Source organism: Macaca mulatta, chromosome 11, assembly GCF_049350105.2.
Source record: "Macaca mulatta isolate MMU2019108-1 chromosome 11, T2T-MMU8v2.0, whole genome shotgun sequence".
NCBI lineage: Eukaryota > Metazoa > Chordata > Mammalia > Primates > Cercopithecidae > Macaca > Macaca mulatta.
Window position 1 is genome coordinate 108,135,670 of NC_133416.1, and position 25,103 is coordinate 108,160,772.

At 38.5% G+C, this 25,103-nt stretch overlaps 1 protein-coding gene across 2 annotated transcripts in view; it reads left to right on the top strand.

Moving 5' to 3' along the window:
- Positions 1-1,760: 1,760 nt before the first annotated feature.
- The window catches only part of ANO4 (anoctamin 4), a 327,720-nt gene continuing 304,377 nt past the window's right edge, over positions 1,761-25,103 (top strand). For both annotated transcript variants that reach the window (XM_077954798.1, XM_015152572.3), the window contains exon 1: positions 1,761-2,043. The gene's annotated coding sequence lies outside the window, so the exon portion shown is untranslated. The remainder of the gene's footprint in view (positions 2,044-25,103) is intronic.

Sequence of the window (25,103 nt, forward strand, 5' to 3'; positions counted from 1 at the left end):
TAAAGTCCAGCCTCATGGATTGGTTTAATCTAAAGAACATTAAAATAGTAGAACATTTTCTATCTTGGCAAGAATCATAGTGTTGAAATTTCAAGAAGAAGATTTAAATTTGTCCATGAGACTGTAAACTTCTTGAAGGCAAGGACTCATCTCTGTAGCCCTGATGCATAATTGATGTTCTTCAAATGTTTGCTGATTTGAGTTGAACTGAGGAGAATAACAAAACAGCATTTGAGACTCGAAGTCTCCCAGGTTTTCCTGATGTAATTTACAACGACTTCCCTGGCAAACTATCCTTTCTTCTTCGTTTAAAAAATTTCACTTTATTATGTTCATCTTTGATGTGGAACATTTTTTATGGCCTTCTGCTGTGACTCATTTTGGTGCTGAGTTATCTGCTTCCTTGGAGCCCAGCCCTTCCTTTTAAACTGTGGTATTCAGGCTCCCCAAAGTCAGCTTGCCTGCGGGTAGAGATCATAGCAAAATGTGCAAATGATATTCCAACTTCTAGGTAAAAACAGACAACTAAAATTAAAAACTCTATATCATGTAAGTCACCTGAAGAAAAAACCCACAGAAAAACAGAAAACAAAACCCAAGGGCATTTGTATATTCCTGTTAACTCTTGACTGGCTAAAGGGAGTTATCTTTTCTGCAGTGATTAAAAAGTAAAAAAGGTGACCTAAGACAATCTCCCCAACTTACAAAAAGTTCTGACGTTTTACTGTGGAGTCCAAGTAAACTGGCATTTAACTTCAGAAGCTACATCCCTATGTAATGTAATCATCACCACCAAATACAAATTAATTAATAGATATGGACAAAGTTTATAAGTTCAATATTAAAATAGAATGGGGGAAAAGGGAAATAGGAAAATTTTAGAGCCCTCCACATATCCTTCATTTATCATCAAGAGATTTGCTCCTTTGCTTCTTCTGTTAGTGTAAGTCAGAGTTTCTCAATCTTCAGTGTGCTTGTGAATTATTATTATTGTTTTTCTCAAACACATATTTTGTCTTATAGGTGATTTAAGAGCTCTAAAAGGGACATGTTAACTATCTTCAGAAACTCACCTCTAACAGTATTTCTATACCTATATTATACAAGAAAACTAATGAAGATTGACAGTCAAATTCCTAGAGAGACCTTTGACCCTTCTCTGTCTTAAATTTTTCACTTCTGAAATAGAAAGCCAGGTCCCTGGTCATCTTACCCTGCACTTTGCGCATAAAGAAGCTTAGGTCCAAAGCGCCATTACTGTACCTCATGATGACCTCTTGGAGGCACATCAGTAGGGCTGTCTGGACTGTGACATGCCATCAGACATCATTTAGGGGACTTCAAGTCTGGCTTCTTGCAGAGATGCTGTGGGATGCCTCAAAAACTTCCTGCATGGCTAGTGTAACTATGGGGCTTTAGATCTTTGTTAAATACAAGCAAACATTAACAGCAGCTGTGGAGAGGATAAGTTACCAATCCTCCCAAATTTCTCTTCCAGGCAGGGGGTTGTCCTGCCACTCTCAGAACTGGCTGTCATCTGCTGCTCTCTTGTCACACTGACACGGCCCCCTGGCTGGGCTGATTGGTCGCTGGCAATAACTGATATGGAATACTGATGTTCTCTCCGGCAGTTCCTTCCACTCTAAAGAGACTCCTTTCCATCCCTCTTCTTGCCTTGCCTAGCCCAGCCTAGTGCCCACCCTCCCCCGACCATGCCTCCCCTGCACCTGCGGAGGGGGAGGACCAGTCCTGGGCGTGATGCTCTGAGACGGCGGTGAAATCCACCAGGCTGCTTTCACTCCGGCTGGCTCTCGGGAGAGTCCTGTTCCAGACTTCTCAGGGTTTTTACAGCACAAACAACTGCATACGGCCCGAGGGGAGGCTGAAAAGGACTTGTGTGTGGTGGTTTTATTGCCTGTCATCACTTTGCTGGCCTCCTCCCGACTGGTGCCTGGAGGTTCACAGTGGATTTCTTTCTTCGGGAGACACCAAGGCACTGAGGAAGGATCCGTTCTCCTTCTGTTGACTCTTTCTATTTTTATGGTAAGTGCTTACATTGAATGAGCTGCTCTGCTGCTGCAGTGAACTGAACCGTTCGTTCCCCCTCTACCCAGCTAAGCTTAGTGACCTTCCTTCTGCATTTCTTCTGTTTTCATGGATCTTGTCTGGGATGATCCAGCTTCAAAAATGCCAGGGATCATTTGCCTGGAGTGTTTGTCTTTTTCTCTTTTTTCCATAAACGCGAGCTCTTCTGCTGTGATACGAATATAAGTGCTCTGTCTTTGTCCTTGAAGCAGCAGCCGGGGAAATGTGTTCACGATGGTAAACTGCAGCAGTGTGCAGGGAATCTGTGGAGGATGACTGACAAATTTGGGCAGGATGAATCCTCAGTGTGCTGGGGGCACTCACTCAGAATCAGAAGGGCCGGGGGTGACCTGACCACATAGCAAACTCTTCCATCTTTCTGGTTGAAGATGAGCACACACGTGTGAGTTATGTTGAGTCTGCTGTGGGCAGCTGTGCTTTCTGCACCTGCCCGAGTGGGTCCAGGATGACCCTATATCTTGTGGGGTTTACAACTTGGGCAGAAACATTCTCAGCAGGAGGAATCCTGTGCTGGCAGACGGAGTAGACTGCATGACCTCATTGCTTCTTTTCCTTCCGAGTCTCAGGATACCCAGTTCTGCAAACCATATTTTGCAGGCTCTTCAGAGAGTGGTAGGGCAGTGATGACAGGAACATTTTTGAGTTGGCAACATAGTTTTGTCCTCCTGCTAGGAGATAAAATACTTTGAGGTTATTAGAATGGTTAGACTTTTCTAGGAGAACATAAGCAGGTTTCTGACGAAGACTATGGATGTGGCAGATTGTTTATTCCAGGGCATTACTCTTACAATAGTGCTCTAATTTTTCACCTGGTCTCCTGAGGTTTGCTGCAAAGAGCACCACAACTTCAAGTCTATTACTGGCGGCTTCTTGACGCCCAAAGGAAACCAAGAACATTTTAGTAGTTTCACTCCTGTGCACTGCAGGAGTCTCTCTTAACAGGGATTTTTTTTTTTTTGGTAGCAGGTGTGTCGAACTATTTTGATCAAAGCATCATTCCAAAGAATAGCTTCACAGTTGTAATTATATTGTTATTTTCAAGTCTTGGACTGGAGGTGGGTTATCTTATTTGTGTAGGTTTTCCAATTCTGGTCCATTTCACTCTAGAGAGGGTTCTTGCCAAATGTAATTCGGTCTCTGATTCATAAGATACTGAACTAATACAATGTGATTTTTTTGATAAGTGAGGGGGTAAAACCTGGGGTGAAATTTCCAGTCTCTCCTCCTGCTGATTGGGAGTTTGGAATGTAAAGTTCCCTAACTGTCTTGCTCATTTTCACTACTTTTATGTCCACTGTTCATGTGGATTTTTCTTAAAATAGTGGTGATGACATCAGACATATGCCTTTACCCTCTTCTCTGGGTCCAAAGTAGATGTGTTTGTTGTTCTGTTTTTGTTTGTTTTCTATTTCAGTGAAGGGTTCCTTGCATGTGTAAAAGCATCCATTTAAATAAAAAGCAAGAATTTGTAGATGTTTACATGTTAGCACTGTTCAAGAGTAAAACCAGCATAGAGGTTAACAGCAAAAAAAAAAAAAAAAAAAAAAGTTCAAAACAATTTTTAAAATATTATCAGCTTTGCTTAGCTGTTCTAATACCCACTCTTCCCTACACTCGACTGTGGTTCTTGGCAATACTGTATTGTAATTTGACTGGCAGACTTCTCTGCTTCCTCTTTCATTCTTTAATGTTTAGCTGTTTACTTTCATCCATAATGGTGTGTTCTTACTTTGCTTAATCTTTTTTTCTCTTTTTCTAATTGAAAGGATTTTATATAGTGCCTGGCATCTCAACTGAAGATACTCATTAAGATAGAAAGAGTTAGAATCAGCTTGGGTGTCATGGAAATAGACTCAGTATTTCTCATTGCAGGCAATTTCAGAATCATTTAGAACATATTTCATTTTAATTAGTAGCAACTTTAGCCTTGAGAAAAAACATTATTTAGGTTTCCTTTATTTTGCTAAGCAGATTGTTTACCTATGCATTCAGAATTCTATATATATGTGCAATTATTTGTATATATATATGCACATATACAAGCACGTACACAAATGTACTGTTGTTTGTCCTGTGTCAATTGTATATACTTAAAAAAAATAGTTGTAGCATGCCTATTTAGAGAACAGAAGGAAAATTCCTCAGATATTGCTTTAACTGGCTTTTTTTTTTTTTTTTTTTGGTAAGGATTTCCCCGCTTCCTAGACCTCATTTCCAGATAATGCCTTTAAGAATTTCTTTGAATTGGGAGACTGCATTCTTCAGCATTTCCTTGTCTCACAGCATGGTGTAATGTTAATTCCTTTGCAGGGTCTCTGAAAGCAGCATAGAAAACTACTGCAGGAAAAATTGGTAAAAGCTGTACTGAGTGGAGCCTGTAGCCTCTTGGTGTGATGAAGTCACTGCAACATTTTCTATGTATTTATTTTGCTGCTATGCATTGCAACTGATTTTGCTTGCAGACTTAGCAAGTTGAAGTTATTTAAAATGGGTCTGGAAGCACCTAGATTGGTGTAGATTCAGTTACTCTTTTTTTTTTTTTTGACACTCTTTAATTACAGCTATCATCAAAACTGTGCTTTCACTGTTTCTTTTGGTGGTGGTTTAATTTGAAACTTGCAGCTTAAATTATGAACCAAGTCTCCATTTTAAAATCCTCTTGCCTTCTGCTTTCTCTCTTCTTCGCTTTTGCCATTTTGTATATGTGAACATGCCTACATGTACACAAACTCAGACAGTGAAAAGTGTATGACAATTAATGAGTTGATTACAGCTTTTCTTTTAGTATCCCAACTCCAAATATTCAAACTATAATCATGTAACTGAGGGAGGAAATTGTTTCTGTTAATATAAATATAACCTCATACTTCTGCAGGCATTCTTGTCATCGAAACTGTTTTCCATAGTTGATTACCAGGACCAGAAATAGAATCTATTTTGCATTTTAGTTAATGACATTCTGGATCTGTCTAGGTTGGACTGCCCTCAAGCCTTGATATGTTTACTGCCTAAAAGGTCTTTGTGTTAAGAGGGGGAGTTTATGGGTGTTATAAAGTAAAATCATTTGATTATGTGATACAGCCTTTCTTTGGTAACTGAATGAACCATATCATTAGGATGTTGGCTGAATTTTTATGTTGCTTTTCCCAATATTATTAAGCCAATATAATCCCTCTTACCATCTCTTTGAGCCCCTTTTACAGAGCACAAAGAGTTAGGTGTGACTCCCACATGAGGCTTCTTAGAGGGAAGACTGTTCTTCAGCAGAGATTCAGAACTACTTCTAGCACCAGCTCTGGTGATCTACTTTAAAGGAACTTGCAATTCAATTGGCAACTCAGGAAGATTGTATAAAATAGGAGAAATGCTTCATGAACTGTGTTGAATACTGTATTTTTGATCTGTGCCTCCCTACTAAATTCATTTAGGACTGTCGTTACGAGATCAGTTTTGCAGGGAAAAAAACATGTCCTCAGTAGCATAATAATCTATGCAGACTGTCATAAATGTTTATGTTGCAAGTTATACTTCTTAGGAGGTAGAGGGAGATGGCAGAATTTTGGAGGAGAACCAAATCACAGCCCCAAAATAATGCAAGACGAAAGGGGAACGTTCTTCCTATGTTTAGCATTTAATTCTCCAGTCAGGCTGTTTGCTCTTAAGTCTGAAGAGCAAAGAAATGCAAAAACACACAATGACAGGTTTTGTGGGCTTTTTCGCTAATAGAAATCTTTAACCCTTAATTAGGCATCTGCTGACTGACCTTTTGGTGTGTGTGAGCCAGCAGCCATTCTTATAGAAAGCAGACATAATGTAATACAGTAGGAATTCAGTTACTTACATCTTTCCTGTTGGTCCACCATGGGGGACCTCCTGTGAGTGTCAGAGAGGGAATGAGTGTCTGGAGACCATCAGAGACCACAGCCAGTCACAGAGAGATATCTTCAAGCTCCTTGAATTCCAGTTCAACCCCCACCACTAACTGGCTGTGTGACTCAAATTCTGTATCTGCTACATGAAGCTTGGACCAGATAATCTCAGAGGACTGTAACCCAGCCATTAAAAATTTTGAAGTATTAGTTCACTTCTGTTTGCTACTAGATGAATGATTGTTTCTAAGACAATTGATCCATATTAGACATTCCTCAAGGGAGTAGGCTGCACCTTCCTTTGACCCTGCAAAGCCCCTAGAACTGTGACAGTGACGTGAACATCAGAGTTACTCAGAAAAGTGTGATCATGGTACCCTTCATGAACAGGGCAAATATGTATATGATGACTATCTGCTTATCCTGGCACATTTTGGGAAGTCTCTTGTGATTATCAAAAGGGACCTTGGCCAGGCACAGTGGCTCATGCCTGTAATCTCAGAACTTTGGGAGGCTGGGGTGGGCGGATAACGAGGTCAAAACATCGAGACCATCCTGGCCAACATGGTGAAACCCCATCTTACTAAAAATACAAAAATTAGCTGGGCATGGTGGCGTCACCTGTAATCCCAGCTACTCGGGAGGCTGAGGTAAAAGAATCACTTGAACCTGAGAGGCGGAGGTTGCAGTGAGCTGAGATTGCGCCACTGCACTCCAGCCTGGCGACAGAGCAAGACTCCATCTCAGAAAAAAGAAAAGGGACCTTAAGGAGCAACTTACCTATCCTCTCATTCCATAGAAGTTAAGGAAGTGATGTGACTTCCCCAGGGCTGGAGACTCACATAGCACCTGGGCAGGATGACTTTAGTGCAAGGTGCATTCATTTACTCAGAACCCTGCTCCATTCCCAGTGTGGGGCCCCTTCCACGATACACAGCTGACACTGTGCCATTCATTGTTCACAAATCTGCTTTGTGGCATCTGTCTTACTGGTGTCCATTATTTCTGGGTTCATTTCATGCAGATTACGTGGCTGTACCAGTCAGAGTGAGTCATATCAAGCAAATGTTTATGGTAATTTGTTTATGCTTGTGTGGAAATGCATTTTTTATGTTGCAATTCTGCTTTTCCTATAAACATTTAAAGAATTTTACAAAAACTATGCATAGTTTTTCCCCTTTGCTTAAACTATTTAAATGATCATTGCTTTCTATATAGAGGGAGTGATGTTAGGGAATTAATTCCTTCATCCATTCACTCATTTACCTGTTAACTTACTGAGCACCTATTGTGTCCACCCTAATGTCAAGCAGTAGAGATCTAGTGGTGAGACAGCCAGACACGCCCACTCCTCTTGAGGAGTTCAGAGTCTACTTATACTCCATGGAGTTGGTTGTCATTTCATTGTCAGTCAGTGTTCTATTTACTGATTCACAGTTTCTCAAAGAATCTGGTTGAAAAATAGTTTGCTTGGGCAGGTTTTTTCCCTGTGGTTATTCCATTGAGAAATTCTTTTCATAGAAGGGCACCTTTGCTGTCGTTGTGACATATATCTTCCAATTTTCCAAGACATTATTTTTAGCTTCTGATTTTGTGACCTGACTGAACAGAAGAGACAAATTAGCTAAACTTGTTTGCACTGTTGTTGTGATTCATGAAATGACAATTCATGCCTTTGATAAAACTTACCTATTTCCTGGAATCTTAAACTGACAGCCTGGATAGCACAGTGTCCATGGAACAAATCACAGATTAAATACCACACTCCTTGACCTTGTGTATCAGGCCCATAACAGTGTACAGCCCTTGCTTCCTTGTTCTATGTCTGGTTCTGAAGTTCCCTGGAATGCTCTAGGAGTACCAAAACCATTTGCAATACTCAGAAATTTACAGTGCTCTCACTTGCCTCAGTGCCTTTGCACATGCTATTTCCTCTCCTCTCTTCAGACTACACTTTCAAAGCAGATTCGATGTCATCTCCCTTGAAAGTGTTTTGACACTTGCCATCCTTATTGACTTCTTTTGCCCAGAGCTGAGCTAGGTATACCATCTCTGTTGTTCTGTATCCCTCAGGATCTTACAGACTGTTTGTCTACTTGCCTGTGTCTCTCTCTCTCAAACACTTTTTGTTTCTTAATGGCAGGGACTATATGTTCTGTACCTCAAGTCTTGGTTTAGTGACTACTGTAGAGCAGAGAACCAATAATCCTTGAACAAACAGATGGGAATCACCATCTAAAACCTATGGTGCTGTCGTTGGCAGCTACTGCTCTATGTGGAGAGTTTAATTTTTCAAACCAATGTGACTATGAATTATATACTGAGAAGGATAAAGAGATTGGCAGACATCCTGATGTAGTCCATTAGAAATTCTATTCAAAACCCCAGGAAATGTTTCTGCTTTCAAATGAGTTTCAGTAAAGTAAACAATGAAAATTTATTAAGTGCCTTCTATAAGCATAGCATTGCATTGGGTACCAAGGAATGAAAGTTTTTTTTAAAAAAAGCACAATTCCTGTCCTCCAGAAAGCCACAAACTACTGAGGGTTTGTCCCATGTGTAAATGACTGGTAATGAGGCTGACTGCTATAAACAGAGACTGCATACTTGCAGATAAGGCAGGGGGTAGAAAGGGCATTCTAGAGAGAGGCACTGGCTTGAGAAGGAACTTAAAGTTATGATGGTTGTGTCAGCAATCAGGTGGCTTTGATGGAACAGGAGCTGGGGGACGGGGTGGGGGGAAGGTGGAAAATGCAAGGAAAGATGAGGAACCTTGTGTGGGGAGACGGGAATGGTATCAGAAGCTCTAAATGCTGTTTATTATTTTTGAAAGTTGGAGGATAGTTAATAGGGTCTGGAAAATGCCAAATGGAAATTTGTTTGGAATCTCTCCTCAGGTTTAATTAAATCAAAAGTCTGTATTCCGCAGGGAAGGAGAGCAGTTGCGCAGTACATAACTGCATAACACGTTTTTTTCTCACCCATCCCTTTTGCCCTTGAGGGTACACTTTGACATTCAATGTCATCACAAGGAAACGAAGCCAGGAAGTCTAACTTAAATCAATCAGTTTAGACCTGAAGGGAGTTTAGCATTGAGATCACTGAGGTGCCTGTTAACAAACTGTCCAGTGTGTGGGAAACCCCACAGGTCTTTGGTGCTGTATTTCTACTGTAAAATTTTAGTTATTTTTTTTCCTTTGACAAATAACTTTGTGTTATTTACAAGGAATACAGTTGTTGTATGAACCAGTGAGATATGTGTGTGTAAGTTTGTTTCATGTAGGTGAAAAAATGGCTTGGAAAATTCTGTCTGTAACAGATTCAGTTCATCCTCAAAATATTTGATTTCTGCTTACCTTGTCCCTCCTTTCTTTTTCCTAAAAGAATAAGTGAACATATTCTTAGGGAATGGTAAGTTGGTAGGTTTTCTGCATCTCAGAAGTAGATCTGACCAGATGACTCTCCACCTTGAAATTAATCTAAAAAGATTGAAGAATTTGGAGGAAAATCTCTAGATATATTGACCAGAGCATGAAAGCAAATAAATTTTGCTTGTGGAGTGAGAGACGATGTGGTAGAAAAGAAGCTGCATTCATTCATTCATTTATTCATTCATTTGCTCACTCCACAAGTACTTATTGAGCACTTACTATGTTTCAGGGGCAAGAAACAATAGTGGACAAAACAGTCAACTTCCTGCCTTCACAGAGCTGACATTCTGGTCAGAGTGAGAGGAGGAGACAGACAAACACGTTAGCAAATACGAAGCATGTAAGATGGTGATAAGTGCTATGGAGGGGAAAAAAAATGAAGAATGCTTTGGCTGCTATTATCTTCACATTTGGCTCTCTTTAAAGTTATTTAACTTATGCATTATGTTTAGGTTATTTTCTTCTCTCCACTCATTGTTTTTAGCTGCCTATTTTTATATTTACTTTCTGACAATTCTATGATAAACCACCATCTTGAGGGTTTTTTTTCCCTCCTAGATAAAAGCAGCTTTTCAAATAATTGGAGTACTGTGAACAAAAGTTATAATGAAGCATTTAGTTTTTAAATTGATTTAAAGAAAAGTACTGTGGACATCAAAGCCCATTAGTATTTTTCTCATGAGAAAAGTTGTCAGAATTTAGAGGAACATGGGTTGGAAATGGATCTGTACCTCACTTGACTCTGAGAGGAGCGGTTTGAGGTGTTCTGAGAGGATGGGAGCTTGGAGTATAGGGAACTCCAACCCCAGGAACAGAGAAATGGTGGGATCACCCACGAGCACAGCTCATTCAAAGAAGAGATGGGAGTGGATTAGAAAGTGAACATGCAAAAATTGAGCAAGGAATTTCTCTTTGGGAGGAAGGGAGGTAGGGAGGATAAAACCAGTGAGATAAATGTCAGTTAATAAACAACATTTACAGAAGCAAGGTCTGCCCAATGTAGAACATCTGCGTGAGCTGGTTAGTGGAAATGGTGCCTTGAGATAAAAATCAATATTTAGGGATTTCCCAACATTCCCATCCTATATTTTGTGGGATCTTTAATTCAGCATCAGTGTTCCATTTTACTGCAAGCAAGCCTTTAGTCAATACTTTCTACCTTGCTTCTAAAATAATTAGGATTTAAAGGAAAATGTCTCCTAGCGGTGGAGTGCCTGGGCTTTGGGGCAGACATTGTACCCATCCTTACTATGCCACTTACTCACCTTTGGACCTTGGGCAAGTTAGCTGGTCTCCTTGTGCATCATTGCCCTTGATTATAAAAATGAGATTAACTAATAACCCCTACCTCAGAGTTGTCGTGAGTGATAAGTGAAATAGTCCATGGAGAGCCCTTAGCACAGTGCCTGCAAGATGATTGCATTATCTAACAATTGTTAACCTGTTATTATCATTATTTGTCTCTCTGGTGTTAGTGGTTTAGAGAAGTTCTCATATATATATGTATTTTCCCCCTTAGCAGAGCTTTTTTTTTGTTTTTCTTCAACTTTTAAGTTCCGTGGTAATGTGCAGGATGTGCAGATTTGTTATGTAGGTAAACGTGTGCCAGGGTGGTTTACTGCACAGATCAACCCACCACCTGGGTATTAAGCCCAACATCCATTAGCTATTCTCCCTGTTACTTTCCCTGCCCCCACTGACAGGCCCCAGTGTGTGTTGATCCCCACAGTGTGTCCATGTGTTCTCATCATTCAGCTCACACTTATAAGTGAGAAGGTTTTCTGTTCCTGTGTTAGTTTGCTGAGGATAATGGCTTCCAGCTCCATTCATGTCCTTGAGAAGGACATGATCTTGTTCCTTTTTATGGCTGCATAGCATTCCATGGTATATATATATACCACATTTCCTTTAGCCAGTCTATCTTTGATGGGCATTTAGGTTGGTTCCATGTCTTTGCTATTGTGAACAGTGCTGCAGTGAACAAATGCATGCATGTATCTTTAAAATAAAGTGATTTATATTTGTTTGGGTATATACCCAGTAATGGGATTGGTGGGTCAAATGGTATTTCTGGTTCTAGGTCTTTGAGGAATTGCTCCACTGTCTTCTGCAATGGCTGAAGTAATTTACACTCCCATCAACAATGTAAAAGCAATCCATTTTCTCCACAACTTTGCCAGCATCTGTTGTTTCTTGACTTTTTAATAATCACCCTTCTGACTGGCGTGAGATGGTATTTCATTGTGGTTTGATTTCCATTTATCTAATGATCAGTGATGCTGAGCTTTTTTCATTTGTTTGTTGGCTGCATGTATGTCTTCTTTTGAGAAGTGTCTGTTCATGTCCTGTGCCCACTTTTTAATGGAGTTTTTTTTTTCTTGTAAATTTGTTTAAGTTCCTTGTAGACTCTGGAGATCAGACCTTTGTCAGATGATAGATTGCAAAAATTTTCTCCCATTCTGTAGGTTGTCTATTTGCTCTGATGATAGTTTCTTTTGCTCCTCAGAAGTTATTTAGTTTAATTAGATCCCATTTGTCAGTTTTTGCTTTCATTGCAATTGCTTTTGGCATTTTCATATGAAGTCTTTGCCCATGCCTGTGTCCTGAATGGTTTTGCCTAGGTTTTCTTCTAGGGTTTTTATAGTTTTTGGTTTTGCATTTAAGTCTTTAATCTATCTTGAGTTAATTTTCATATAAGATGTAAGGAAGGAGTCCAGTTTCAATTTTCTGCATATGGCTAGTCAGTTCTCCCAACACCATTTATTAAATAGGGTATTCTTTCCCCATTGCTTGTGTTTGTCAGGTTTTTTCAAAGATCGGATGGTTGTAGGGGTGTGGTCTTATTTCTGAGTTATCTACTCTGTTCCATTTGTCTGTGTGTCTGTTTTTGTACCAGTACCATGCTGTTTTGGTTACTGTAGCCTTGTAGTATAGTTTGAAGTCAGGTAGCGTGATGCTTCCAGCTTTATTCTTTTTGCTTAGGATTGTCTTGGCTATTCGGAGTTTTTTTTTGTTCCATATGAATTTTAAAAGTTTTTTCTAATTTTGTGAAGAATGTCAATGGTAGTTTAATGGGAATAGTATTGAATCCATAAATTACTTTGGGCAGTATTGCCATTTTCATGATATTGGTTCTTCCTATCCATGAGCATGAGCATTGATTTTTCCTAACCGTTTGTTTGTTTCCTCTCTTATTTCCTTGAGCAGTGGCTTGTAGTTCTCCCTGAAGAGGTCCTTCACTTCCCTTGCTAGCTCTATTCCTAGGTATTTTATTCTCTTTGTAGCAATCTCTTCTTCCTGTTTGTGATTAATGATTTTAGGATAAATCTTTTTGGAGGGATCTCACTTTATTTTTAATTCAGTCTCTTAGATAGTTATTATAATTTGGAATTTACTTAAATTGTAAGTCTGTATCACAGAACCTAAACAGTGGAATTGGAGGACCATGTGGCCACAAGGTCCCTGGGAGGAGGACCCACTAGTCACAGTAAGTGACGTTGTGGCAGGAAAAGAGAAATGTAAAGTGGAGGAGAAAAGGAGCAAGCTAACAGCAAATATGATCTATGTTCTTCTTCTCTGTTGACATTCAGGACGGTTTAGGGATGAAGGCTCCTTAGGTGGTATGTAGTGTAGACAGGCTACAACTTGCAATTTCCTGGAGGAGAGTGTAATTTGTGTAAACAGGGACAGGAGGCTAAGGAAGAATAGTTAGGTGCCAGTAAGTTTGTAGGAAAGTATTTTAAAAGTGGAATGCTTGGGTCACAGGGTATGTGAGTTTAAAAATTCTGATGGCTCTTACTGAATCACCATTAACAGAAGTGTGCCAGTTTACACTCCCATCAGTAATTAATGAGAATGCCTGTTTCCTCACACTTATGCCCACTAGCAAACATTTTGATCTTTGCTAATCTGCTGGGTGAAAAGTAGCATCTTATAGTTTAATTTGAGCATCTTTTCATGTGTTTACTTTGTATTTTCTTCTTCTATGAGCTAACTCTTTGCTCATGCCCTTTGCAGGCCTGCTTTCAAATATTGAGTTTTGATTTTTATTTTTAGGAGCTGTTTGTTTTTTTTTTTTTTTTTTTTGACAGTCTCGCTCTGTCGCCCAGGCTGGAGTACAATGACATGATCTCAGCTCACTGCAACCTCTGCCTCCTGTGTTCAGGCAATTCTCCTGCCTCAGCCTCCTGAGTAGCTGGGATTACAGGCACCCACCACCATGCCCAGCTAATTTTTGTATTTTTAGTAGAGACAGGGTTTCACCATGTTGGTCAGGCTGGTCTTGAACTGCTGACCTTGTGATCTGCCTGCCTCGGCCTCCCAAAGTGCTGGGATTACAGGTGTGAGCCACCGCGCCCGGCCAGGAGCTCTTTATATACTAGAAAAATTCACATTTCCTTATGATTCTTTTTTTACCAAATTTTTCCCTTATTTTGTCATTTGTCTTTGATATTGTTTATAGTATTTGAGACATAATACATTTTTATATAAAGTTGTCACATGTTTCTTTTGTACTTTCTGGGTTTTGTGTAATGATCAGAAAAGCCCAACCCGCTCTGAAAACTCATGCTTCCACAATTTCCTTTTGTATTTTTATGTGAATAAAATCATACTTATTTGATTCATAATTATTTTAGATTAGTAATGGAATAGAAATTCCATTTTATTTTGCCCCAGCAACTCCCTAGTTCTCTCCAAACATTTCATGCATGATGCATCTTTTCCTTGCTGGCTAGGTGGTGACTCTTGAGAAATATGATTTTTATTGGGCCAAGGCGAGAGTGACATGGAAGGGTATCATCATCTATGAAATCCCCTTGTGTAGTTAGAACTATTTTTGGAGAATCTGCTCCGTTTTCTTGACTTCCAGTTTGTTGCAGTCCCACACTGTGTTAATCACTCTAGTTTTATGAATTTTAATATATGATATGGCTAGCCTCACCCTTATTACTCTTTGTTCCAGGTTTTTTTTTTTTAATCTTCTTACATGTTTATTTTTCTGAATAAACTTTAGAAATTGTCTCATTCTGAAAAACAATCATGTTTTGGATATAAGGGTTAAATTAAATTTATAGCTTGATCTAGGGAGATTTTTTTTTTTTAACTTTTAAGTTCAGGGGTACAAGTGTGGGTTTGTTACACAGGTAAACATGTGCTAGGGTGGTTTGCGACACAGATCAACCCATCACCTGGGTATTAAGCCCAGTATCCACTAGCTATTCTTCCTGATGCTTTCCCTCCGCCCCTGCCCTGACAGGCCCCAGTGTGTGTTGTTCCTCATAGTGTGTCCATGAGTTCTCATCATTCAGCTCCCACTTATAAGTGAGAACACGTGATGTTTGGTTTTCTGTTCCTGCGTTAGTTTGCTGAGGATAATGGCTTCCAGCTCCATCCATGTCTATCCATGTCCCTGCAAAGGACATGATCTTGTTCCTTTTTATGGCTGCATAATATTCCATGGTGTATATGTACCACATTTTCTTTAGCCAGTCTGTCATTGATAAGCATTTAGGTTGATTTCATATCTTTACTGTTGTGAATAGTGCTGCAATGAACATTCACGTGCTTGTGTCTTTATGGTAGAATGATTTATATTCCTCTGGGTATATACCCAGTAATGGGATTGCTGGGTTGAATGGTAATTCTGTCTTTAGGTATTTGAGGAATCACCACACTGTCTTCCATAATGTCTGAACTAATTTACACTGCCATCAACAGTGTATTAGCATTCCTTTTTCTCCACAACCTCACCAGCATCCTTTATTTTTTGACTTCTTAATAATAGCCATTCTGACTGGTGTGAGATGGTGTCTCATTTGATTTGCATTTATCTAATGATCAGTGATGTTGAGCTTTTTTCATATCATTGTTGCTACATGTACGTCTTTTGAAAAGTGTCTGCTCATGTCCTTTGCCGACTTTTTAATGGGGATGTTTTACTTGTAAATTTGTTTAAGTTTCTTATGAAAGCTAGATATTAGACCTTTGCCAAAGGTATAGTTTGCAAAAATTTGGGAGAATTTTTTATGATACTGAACCAACCTATCCCCACACAGGGTATATGTTCCCATTTATTCAGGTCTTCTTTTGTGAATCTTCGTAGTTAATGTTTTAAGGTATTCTTCCTATAGATCTTGGCACAGTATTTTTTTAAACATTAGTTGACATGGTTTGTGATAAGTACTTGTTTAGTCTTCACATATTTCCAGAAGTATTGAGGGGTGAAAAAGGAATGGAAATGTTTCTTTGACACCATGAAGTAGATTACCTGGGGAAAAATATTGAAACTTTGCATAAGTAAATGTGATTGATTCATTTTTTCTTTTATCTTTTCTGACCCTATATTTCGAATTGTTGATCTAACTATAAAAACGTATTTGTTTTAAATTTGCAATTGAGCTTAATAAATGTTTTTCACACCCACAAATTCAAAACACCAATTGCTGAGATCCTTTTGCAAAGTGTTGCATATCATTGTCTTACATTAATTCATTTGACTATTAATTAATTAGCTCAGTAAGCACTTAATGAACACTATAGACCAAATGTTAGAAATATGAAGACTAATAAGACATGATCCCTTTCATTGAGAGGTTTGCTGTTTACTCAGAGATTGACATGAAAACAGAGAATTATAATAATATAAGGTAATGTGCTTTACACTCTGGGAGGCCAAGGCGGGTGGATTTGGATCACTTGAGGCCAGGAGTTCCAGACCCACCTGGCCAACATGGCAAATCCCATCTCTACTAAAAATACAAAAGTTAGCTAGGTTTGGTGGTATGCACCTGTAATCCCAGCTACTCTGGAGGCTGAGGCAGGAGAATTGCTTGAACCCAGGAGGCTGAGATTGCAGTCAGCAGAGATAACCCCACTGCACTCCAACCTGGGCGACAGAGCAAGATTCTGTCTCAAAAACAAGGTAATGTGCTTTCATGAAAATAGGTGCAAGGCAGAGTTGGAACATGGAGTGGGAGAGCCTCAAGCTGTCCTGGGGCAATCAAAGAAGGCTTTACTGAGCAAGCAGCATCTGAACTGAAAACATTTACATGAGTTGCTGCCAGGTGGGCAGAGCAGAGGAGGTTTCTCCAGACAGAGAAACTATCAAGAGCAAAGGCACTGGGGCATGAATCAGCTACAAGTTATTCAGTCTGTGGGGCTTAGGAGATTAGGTTTAGCCAGTAGGCAGCTACCAGATCTCAAAAGGCTTTATGTGACATGTGCAAGAGGTTATACTATATTCTGTAGGCACTGGAGAAAATTGTGAGTAAGAAAAGGTCAGGTTGTAGACTACATAACTCTGGTAGCCATATGGAGAGCAAATTAGAAGGGTATGGGTATAAAATCAGGAATACTAGTATAGAGATTATAACAGTGGGCCCAGTTAGAGACTGGTTTCTCTTAAACTAGGACAGTGACATTAGGAATGACAGAGAGCCCCTATGTAAGATTTATTCATGCAACAATTATTTATTAGAATCACCTGTATGCTAGGCTCTGTGCTGGATGCTAGGTATGCAGCAGTGTGCAAGACAGATATGCTCCCTGCTCCCAAAGACATCCCATTCAAATGGAAGAGCCTGATAAGGTGATATGTAAGTTGATATGTTAAGCAGTGATATATGATGAAGCAGAATGCAGCAGGATGAAAGGGAAAGGGAAGGTGGTTAGGAGTATGCTGATCAGGATAGTCCTCTGGGCAAGGTGATGTTTGATCAGGACCTGAGCTGGGGAGGGAGGGAGGATATGAGTCAGGGAAATGGTGTCCAAGCAGAGGGAAATGGTGTCCAAAAGAGAAATGGTGTCCAAAAGAGAAATGGTGTCCAAAAGAGAAATGGTGTCCAAGCAGCGGGAACAGCCAGTGCAGAGGCCCTGAGAAGGGACTGTGCTTGGCATGGTTAAGGAATAAAGAGAAGGCCAAAAGGGCTAGAGCAGAGTGGTGGAGGAGGTGGCTTAAGTATTTAGATTTTATCCAGAATGAGATGGGGAGCCAGGGCAGTATTTCACATACAGCAGTAGCATGATTTGACTGGCAGCCTTGAAAAGGATCTCTCCTGCTGCTGTGTGGAGAATAGAGGGAGTCAGGGTGTTAAGTAGGTCAGTTACAAAGCTGGTGCAGAAGTCCAGAAAGGGAGGTGATGATGGACCAGGATAGTGATTCTGGAGGTGGTGAGAGGTGATAGAACTATGGATCTGTCTTGATCCTGGTACTGGAAGGTTATAGCAAGGTGTGCATAGGAAGTAAAATGGGCAAGTGTAGATTAGATAACTGCTAACTGTAGACATACAATATTTTAAAGGGAGATGAGGGAAGAACAGCCAGGGAGGGTCACTTTAGCAAGAGCAGTCCATATGGCCAATATGATAAGTGCACCATCATGAACTCTTGCAGGCTAAACTTTTATTATTTGTATACTTGTGAGCCACACTGGATTGTGTGACATGACTAAATGGAGAATTCCTGAAATTGCCTCTGGGAGGATGTGTTAAATAGGGTCAATCAGAAGTATGTAAATGGTGTCTACTCTTGAGCAATAAAATCTATAGAAGCCACACCTAAATTTAGCTTTAAGCAATTTCAGAGCCTGAGAATTTTCAGGAAATAGTAGACAAAGCCCTGAAAATACAAGAAATTGGCATCCTTGTCGGACTGACATGGGAGAGGAGTAATTTGCGGGCGGGCACAGAAAAGGACTCACAGATCATAGATCTTGGGAATACGGGGTCACTGAATTAAATACGGCTGAAAATTATAAATAACCTCACATATCCAGTTGCTTTTAGCTAAAATCAAGAGAAAGGGCTTTCTAAAGCCTAGATACTTTTTTTCCACTAGCAAAGGGTTATAAGATGTTCTGGAGACTTGAGTCAGGCTAATTCTGTTATCTTTGGAAGATATTCTTGAGTGATGCAGTGCTGTTAGTTTCAAATAAGTATATTTTTGTAAATCAGGTGATGTTATATAATGAAACTGACATTTGTAAAAGTTTTTTATGGAACCCAGCCAGGTGCCCCTTTTGTCAGACCCTGACTTTTGAAGGATTTTAGGCTGCTTATAAGGATTCAGAGCTCCCCTGCAAAACTGATGTTGGAAACCATACCCACAGTCTGCACCAGTCACTGTGGACTGGATACATTTCCACAGTATAAGATGAAATCAGAACTGAATGAGAGTAGCCGCTGTTCTCTTGGCCATACCTGACCAAAGGTTCTAGATTGACACAGATTCTTATTCTTTAGTTAACTGTACAGTAAACCATGCACAGTCCTCATTGTAATTAGGTGGGTTCATTCTTTCTTAATTTTACCTGCTGTTGTCGTCATAAGTCACAAAGTTAAACAACTCTTCAGTCATTATTGTAGCCAGAGTGATGGATAAGATAGACTTCCCTAAACCATGGTAATCAATGTAAAACTTTTCTCCTCTTGCCCCCATAGTTAGCACTAACTGGCCCCTGTTTTATATAACCTTATACAGGCTTATGTCATAGTGCTAATGATATACCACATGTGTGTACACATATACACATACCTACTCACATATACACATGCACACACATATATGTGTACACACACACACACACGTGTAATTCCTCTCCTCTCCCCCACAGACTGTAGTAGGCACTTTGAATCATGAGTCATTCTTATTTTCCTTTTAATTATTAACACTTAGCTCAGCATCTGGCATAAAGTAGGAGCTCAAAACATGGTGGTTGATTAAAATCTAGAACTGGGTTTTGCTTTTTGTTGTTATTGCTTTGTTGTTGTTCTGTTGATTAAGTACTCCTGTACCTAGTTTAGGTTTGAATTGCTTTAGAGACCCTGATGATTGTGCCTTGTGTTCTTGGTCACTTGATTTTATGTGACAGTCTTCAGCATATTAACAACTCCAAGCTTTACAAAATAGGCAATATTTTATAGGGAAGTAGCTCTGTTGCCTTTCTGGATGTAGAAGCAGCATGAGATTATAGGATAAACTCCAGTATATATGTATTTATGTGTGTGTATATATATATATTACCTTATTCATACATAATAATGTGTATACATACATAATAATATGAAGTAAAAGGAGGTCAGAAGTAAAGAAGAGGTGGGAACAAAATGAAAGCAGGAACACAATTAAATTTCTTGTCAGAATGACCTACATGTAAGATACAGAGGCCACCTTTAAAGGCTTTAAGCTTTCAATCAGCCAGAGGGAAAAGAACAGGCTTGTGGGGGTAAAGATAAACAATTTGCTCAGGATGATTTTAACCATACTCTTAGCACCAGCATCAGACAACAATTTCTCCCAAGAGTCTCCATGAAGAGTACACTGTGTTTTGTTATGAAAATTATCAAGCTTTGCAAGGCTGATTCTCATAAGACACTTTTGTGTTAATAGCATTGCCTCAAAGCAAAATCTAGCAAAAACAATCAGCAAGGTTCTGTTTAGGAATCTGTTCTCTGCTGGTCAGTTTGACCCAGGGATATGAAAAGTGGGTGGACTACTTGTCTTTAAGCAATCTTTCCTGTGTATTGTTTATCTCAAATAAGGTTTTGAAAATTCTTTTTTAACATTGAACTTGAAGTGGCATTACTCTCCAGCAAATAAGGGCCTACAGTGTAGCTACCATTCTGTGTAGCTAGTTAAGGAGAGACTTGGTGTCCTAGCAGTGTCAAATGAAAGTTGGTGTTAGCATCCGTATGAGGAAGCTGACTTGCCTAGCAAAGACATTTACCTGAATAACAGGTTGCCCTCCTTATTTCCAAGGGAAGCATGGGAGAACCAAGCAGCTCAGCCAGGCTTATGCATAGAAAATTGTTTGGACCCACTTTATTGCTCAGACAAATAGGTGATCCTCTCCAAGGGCTTTAAATCGGTCCTGTTGGGGCAGGGAACCCAAACACTTATTAAAGTACAGAAGGTTTGAAGGGAATGAATTCCCAGAGTCTGGATTGTATGCTCAGTCTCATTTCTCACCTTCCCATTTACAATCCCTCTTTTTCCATTTTAGCAAAGCAAGGCATCCTTCTTATCCATCTCAAATCTTACTATAGTGCATTGTGCAGGGGTGTAGAAACAGCCTGGGCACCAAACAGAGCAGCAATTGGAAATATTTCTTTGCAGAGAAGTATGGTAGTGTGAACAATAAAAGACTTTCCAACATAAACATATGCTTCATTGGGATGAAACTCTGTGGGGAAGTGGGCTGGATATGAGTTAAAGGAGAAAAACTAGCGATATAAATTTTCCAACTGATAAAAAGGAGCTTGAGATTGGTCAGATATCTTAAAAATGGTTGAACGTGGGATATGACAGTTGTGTTTTAAAACCTCAATGTTTGTGTATGCCAGAAATTATATTCTTTGTAATCCTATAAGCTTATGATGAAGTCAACTTAAAACTTCCCTGAGTTGGGGCAGATCTTCAGAAGGGGATACATAGCTTTATTTTTGTTTGTTTTGAATCTTTGGGCCATGCATGAGCAAACATGTTTGAAGACCACTCATCTACTGCATGTAATATGGCTCTCAATCAGTCCTCTAGCTCTTGCATCGACCTCAAGTGTTAGGTCAGCTTCTAGCTGTAACTCCCCTCCCTGTTCTTACCACTGCTTTATATATACTTTAATATAAGTCTAACAGATTGCATCCATGATTCCTCTACCAAATAGGAAGATCTTTAATTCTTGAAAAGTATATACTATATACTCTGTAGTTTCCGGAATTTTTTTGTGTTGCCTTATGTAAAGGCAAACTTTAAAACAAATTATTGAGATATAATTTACATATTGTATAATTCACTCATTTCAAGTACAAAATTCAATAAGTTATAGTAAGTTTACCAAGTCGTGAAGTCATCATCATAAATCAGTTTTAGAACATTTTTATCACCGCAATACAATTTATCATACCCATTTATATGAACGTTCCTATGTTTTTCTAATGTTTAAGGGGCTACAAGTTCATATGACAAAATGTGTAGAGAGCATAAGGATGGAGGAAAACAAGAGGGGCAGGGCCAGAATTTTATCCTTTATGGAAGCATGAATGCTAGTGTCTTCTATTTTTATTTTTAAAAAACCACTCTGATGTTCTTCTCTAGTCCTTATATGTTTTTATTGCTATAAATGTAACAAGATGTTAAGGCAGGACTCTGTCTATCTCAGTTTTGGCTAAGATCCCAATGGCCAAGAATAATAGAATAGGTTCCCCCATATCAGTTACCCATTTAGAACATGCAAAGCATTGTATAGGGGTTAGTTATTGTCTACTTCATTATATTTATGAGGTTGACATTGGGGCTCTGGTGAATGTGGGGGTGGGAGAAGGGCACTCCATCTTCACTTTAAACCAAGTGAGAGTATTCCTCATTGAGCTTGACATTATCCCCGGGTGGGAGTCTGGGGACATGAGGTTCACCTGAACCTGTGGAAGGCTGTGATGAGAGCTGCCGCTAAGAACAAAGTGGGAGAGGGGGCTGCAGGGAGATGGCTGCAAGTTGGTGGGATGAAGATATGTGAGATTTTATTATGGATCAGGTGGATGCTCTGGGGTCATTTTAACTTTGGAATGCACTCAAGAGGGATGCCTGGAGGGAATGGGGAGAAGGAGAGAGAGAGAGAGCATGAGCAAGTGCTTAAGTGATGGTGGGGGAAATGGTTATCAGTTACCTAACTATTCTGGATACATAAGAATGTTGTGTTTACAGATTAGACAAAAAAAAAAAAAAAAAAAGACCTATTTGCCATTTGGCCATCTGGGAGATATTACTGTATAGTCTCAAAATCTGATAAACCTGAATTTAAATCTCTCCCTGACTCTCAGCAAGTTACTTTATTTCTCTGAGCTTTCAGAGCTGTCATGGCCAGTGTTTGTTGTAATGATATAATCATTGACTGACAAGTCCTGGAACTTGCCTTTCAAAGTATTTTTGATATTTGACACTGATTGATGAGTAGATAAATATGAATATTCTATACAGACAACATCTATGATCTAGCTAGAGATCTAAAGTCATTGTTAGGTACAATAAGCATGTAACATATAACATTCAATATTTTGCAAAACCCATGGTATTTCATTTACCGTACTGCCATTTACTTTCTTAGTTAGATTACATAGGTGATAAATTTGTACAAGCCTGTTTTCATATACTTTGAAAGTGTATGAAAATGATTGTATATAAATGGTAATTCTGATTTTCTCTAGAATACAATTCAGATTTACCAGCCTTCAAATAATAATATTTTAGATACTGTTGTTAATAAATAATATTTTTTATTTAGCAAATAACGTTACATATGTGTGCGTGTGTGTGTGTGTGTGTGTGTGTGAATTTATGTATGTGTATTTTTTCCAGCCAACATAAAAGTCTTTTGAGGACAAAATTTAGTATTTGCCATCACAAAACTATAAATAACTTAAAAATTTGGCATATTTAAATATTGCAATAAGCAATAATACTTTTATCCATTTATGCAACTTGTGTACAGAAACAGATCTTGTAGATTGTCAGGTAGGATCTATGAAGTAAAGTTTGATAAACTTTTAAAGAGAATGAAGTTAATTTTTAAAACATCTTAAACTCAACTCTTAATTCTTCTTGATTGTGTTCTTTAATTTTTTAAATTGTGTTCCCAAAGCATTTAAAATACATAACTGTTGTAGTACTAAATGCATGGTATAGTATTATTTCATTAACTCATTAATTTATTTAAAATGACAGTAGTGAACTCATATGGTACAATCTCTGTCCTTATGAAATCTAGAGTTCAGTGGGATAGACAAAGGAAGCAAACACATGAGTAATATATAATTACAAATTATGATCACTGTTATGAATTACAGGCAAATGGCATGGGAGAATAACTGTGGAAACATAATTTAATTGGAGGGAAGGCATCTCTGATGAAAGATCTGAAAGAAGAGTGGTCCATTATCAGTCGAGAGTGGGTCAAAGAATATTTCAGGCAGTGGGAACAGCATATTACAAAGGCCCTGTGGTAGGAAGGATTATGAAATATTTAAGGAAGAGGCAAGGAGTGGATATAGATTCCTCATTTAGGAAGCTATGGGAATAATTCATTCTGAAAATGAGGTAAACTAGACATGAGATTAGACTAGAATAAGTTAGTGGCAGTACAGTTAGAAGTGAGTGGGTTTTAAATAGTAGAAAGTAGAGTCAATAGGACTTGAACTGTTGGTAAAGGAGAAAGGAAAAGGTGTTGATAAATAAGGCTATTTATAAAGGTGAATGGCTTGGATTCTAGCACATTGTACTGTGATTGTTATACCATACTTTATCTTCCATAAACATTGCAAGGAAGTTTCTGCACTTATTTTCAAGTTTTGATGTGTATATTTTTACAATACTATTCACTTTTCTAACCTTTTCAATTGTAAGCTTCTTATAATTGAGAATTGTTTTCTCTTTCTTTGGTATATGTCCAGAGTTCTTAGCCCTCTAAATTCAGTTGTTGTTGAGTAAATTTTTTTTGATAGAGATTAGAACATCTGATTTCAGATATTTAAAAAACGTAGACATTTATCTTGTGGGTAATGACTTAGGAACAGCTTTCTTGAATGCAGAGATTTGAAATACCAATTTGCCTTTGGGTCATTATTTTATAGGAATGTGGGAAGATATAAAATTCAATGAGTAATATGATTAGGCATTTATATAATTCCTTAAGTATATGCTATATAGGCCTTTCAACATATGTGTTAAAAGATTAAAAAATGCTTGATTATCTGGCTCCGGGGTATACTTGTAAAACTTGCCTATTTGGTAAAGTTAAAACAGACATGCATGCAGTTTATATTCTAGCTGTATCTATGGTATATGAATAATATAACTGGTTTCCAGTAGACACAACCTAGGGTAATCCCTGTCTAGGCTTAGCCTGGTTAGAGCCTAGTTAGGTCTTCTTGGGTTTGGATATGATTTGAGATATTGAAAAGAAAATAATTGAGAAGATTCAAAGCAGTATTCTAATGAAGCTATATGCAGGTTTACTAAACAGCCAACTGAGCCATTTATCTAAAAAATGTAATATATGTAAAATGTGGGTTTTACTGTAATATAATTACCATGTCTCCTTACTAAAGGATGGGCAAACTTTATAGCCACGAGTGACAGAAGAAATCTTTATTGTTCAATTGTTGAATTCCATGTTTATGTCTGCTAAACTGGTCATTGATTTTAATACTGTGAACTTTCTTAACATTGTCAGGTATACAGTAAGAAGCCCTCTTACTCTAAATGCTTAGGACTGATTTTGTTGGTCAATGGAAAAAGATGGTTAAATGAGGGAATAGTTAAAACAATATGATACTTGCGTTTCTTGAACAATTTATTTTAACCTAAAACAAAAATTAATTTGCTAACATTTTGTTATGGGGCTATTTTTCTTCAAGTAATAATTCATTATTTTTTATTCTACGTTTTCTTTTTTGCATAAGCATGACTGGAATTCATTACCTATAAGGACATAGACACTTGTGAAAACAATCTAAGTGCAAAATTCATCTAACTTTAATGAATCATGTAGTATTTCATGATTTCCCTTATTATTATTACTATGTTGCTATTCTATAGCAACATTTTTGAATGTATGACTCAGCTTTATAAAGTGTTTCCTAAGCTTTTAGCTTATTTTTTAAATAGAAACACCAACTTTCTTTTTACATTTGCATTTCATTGGTTTAC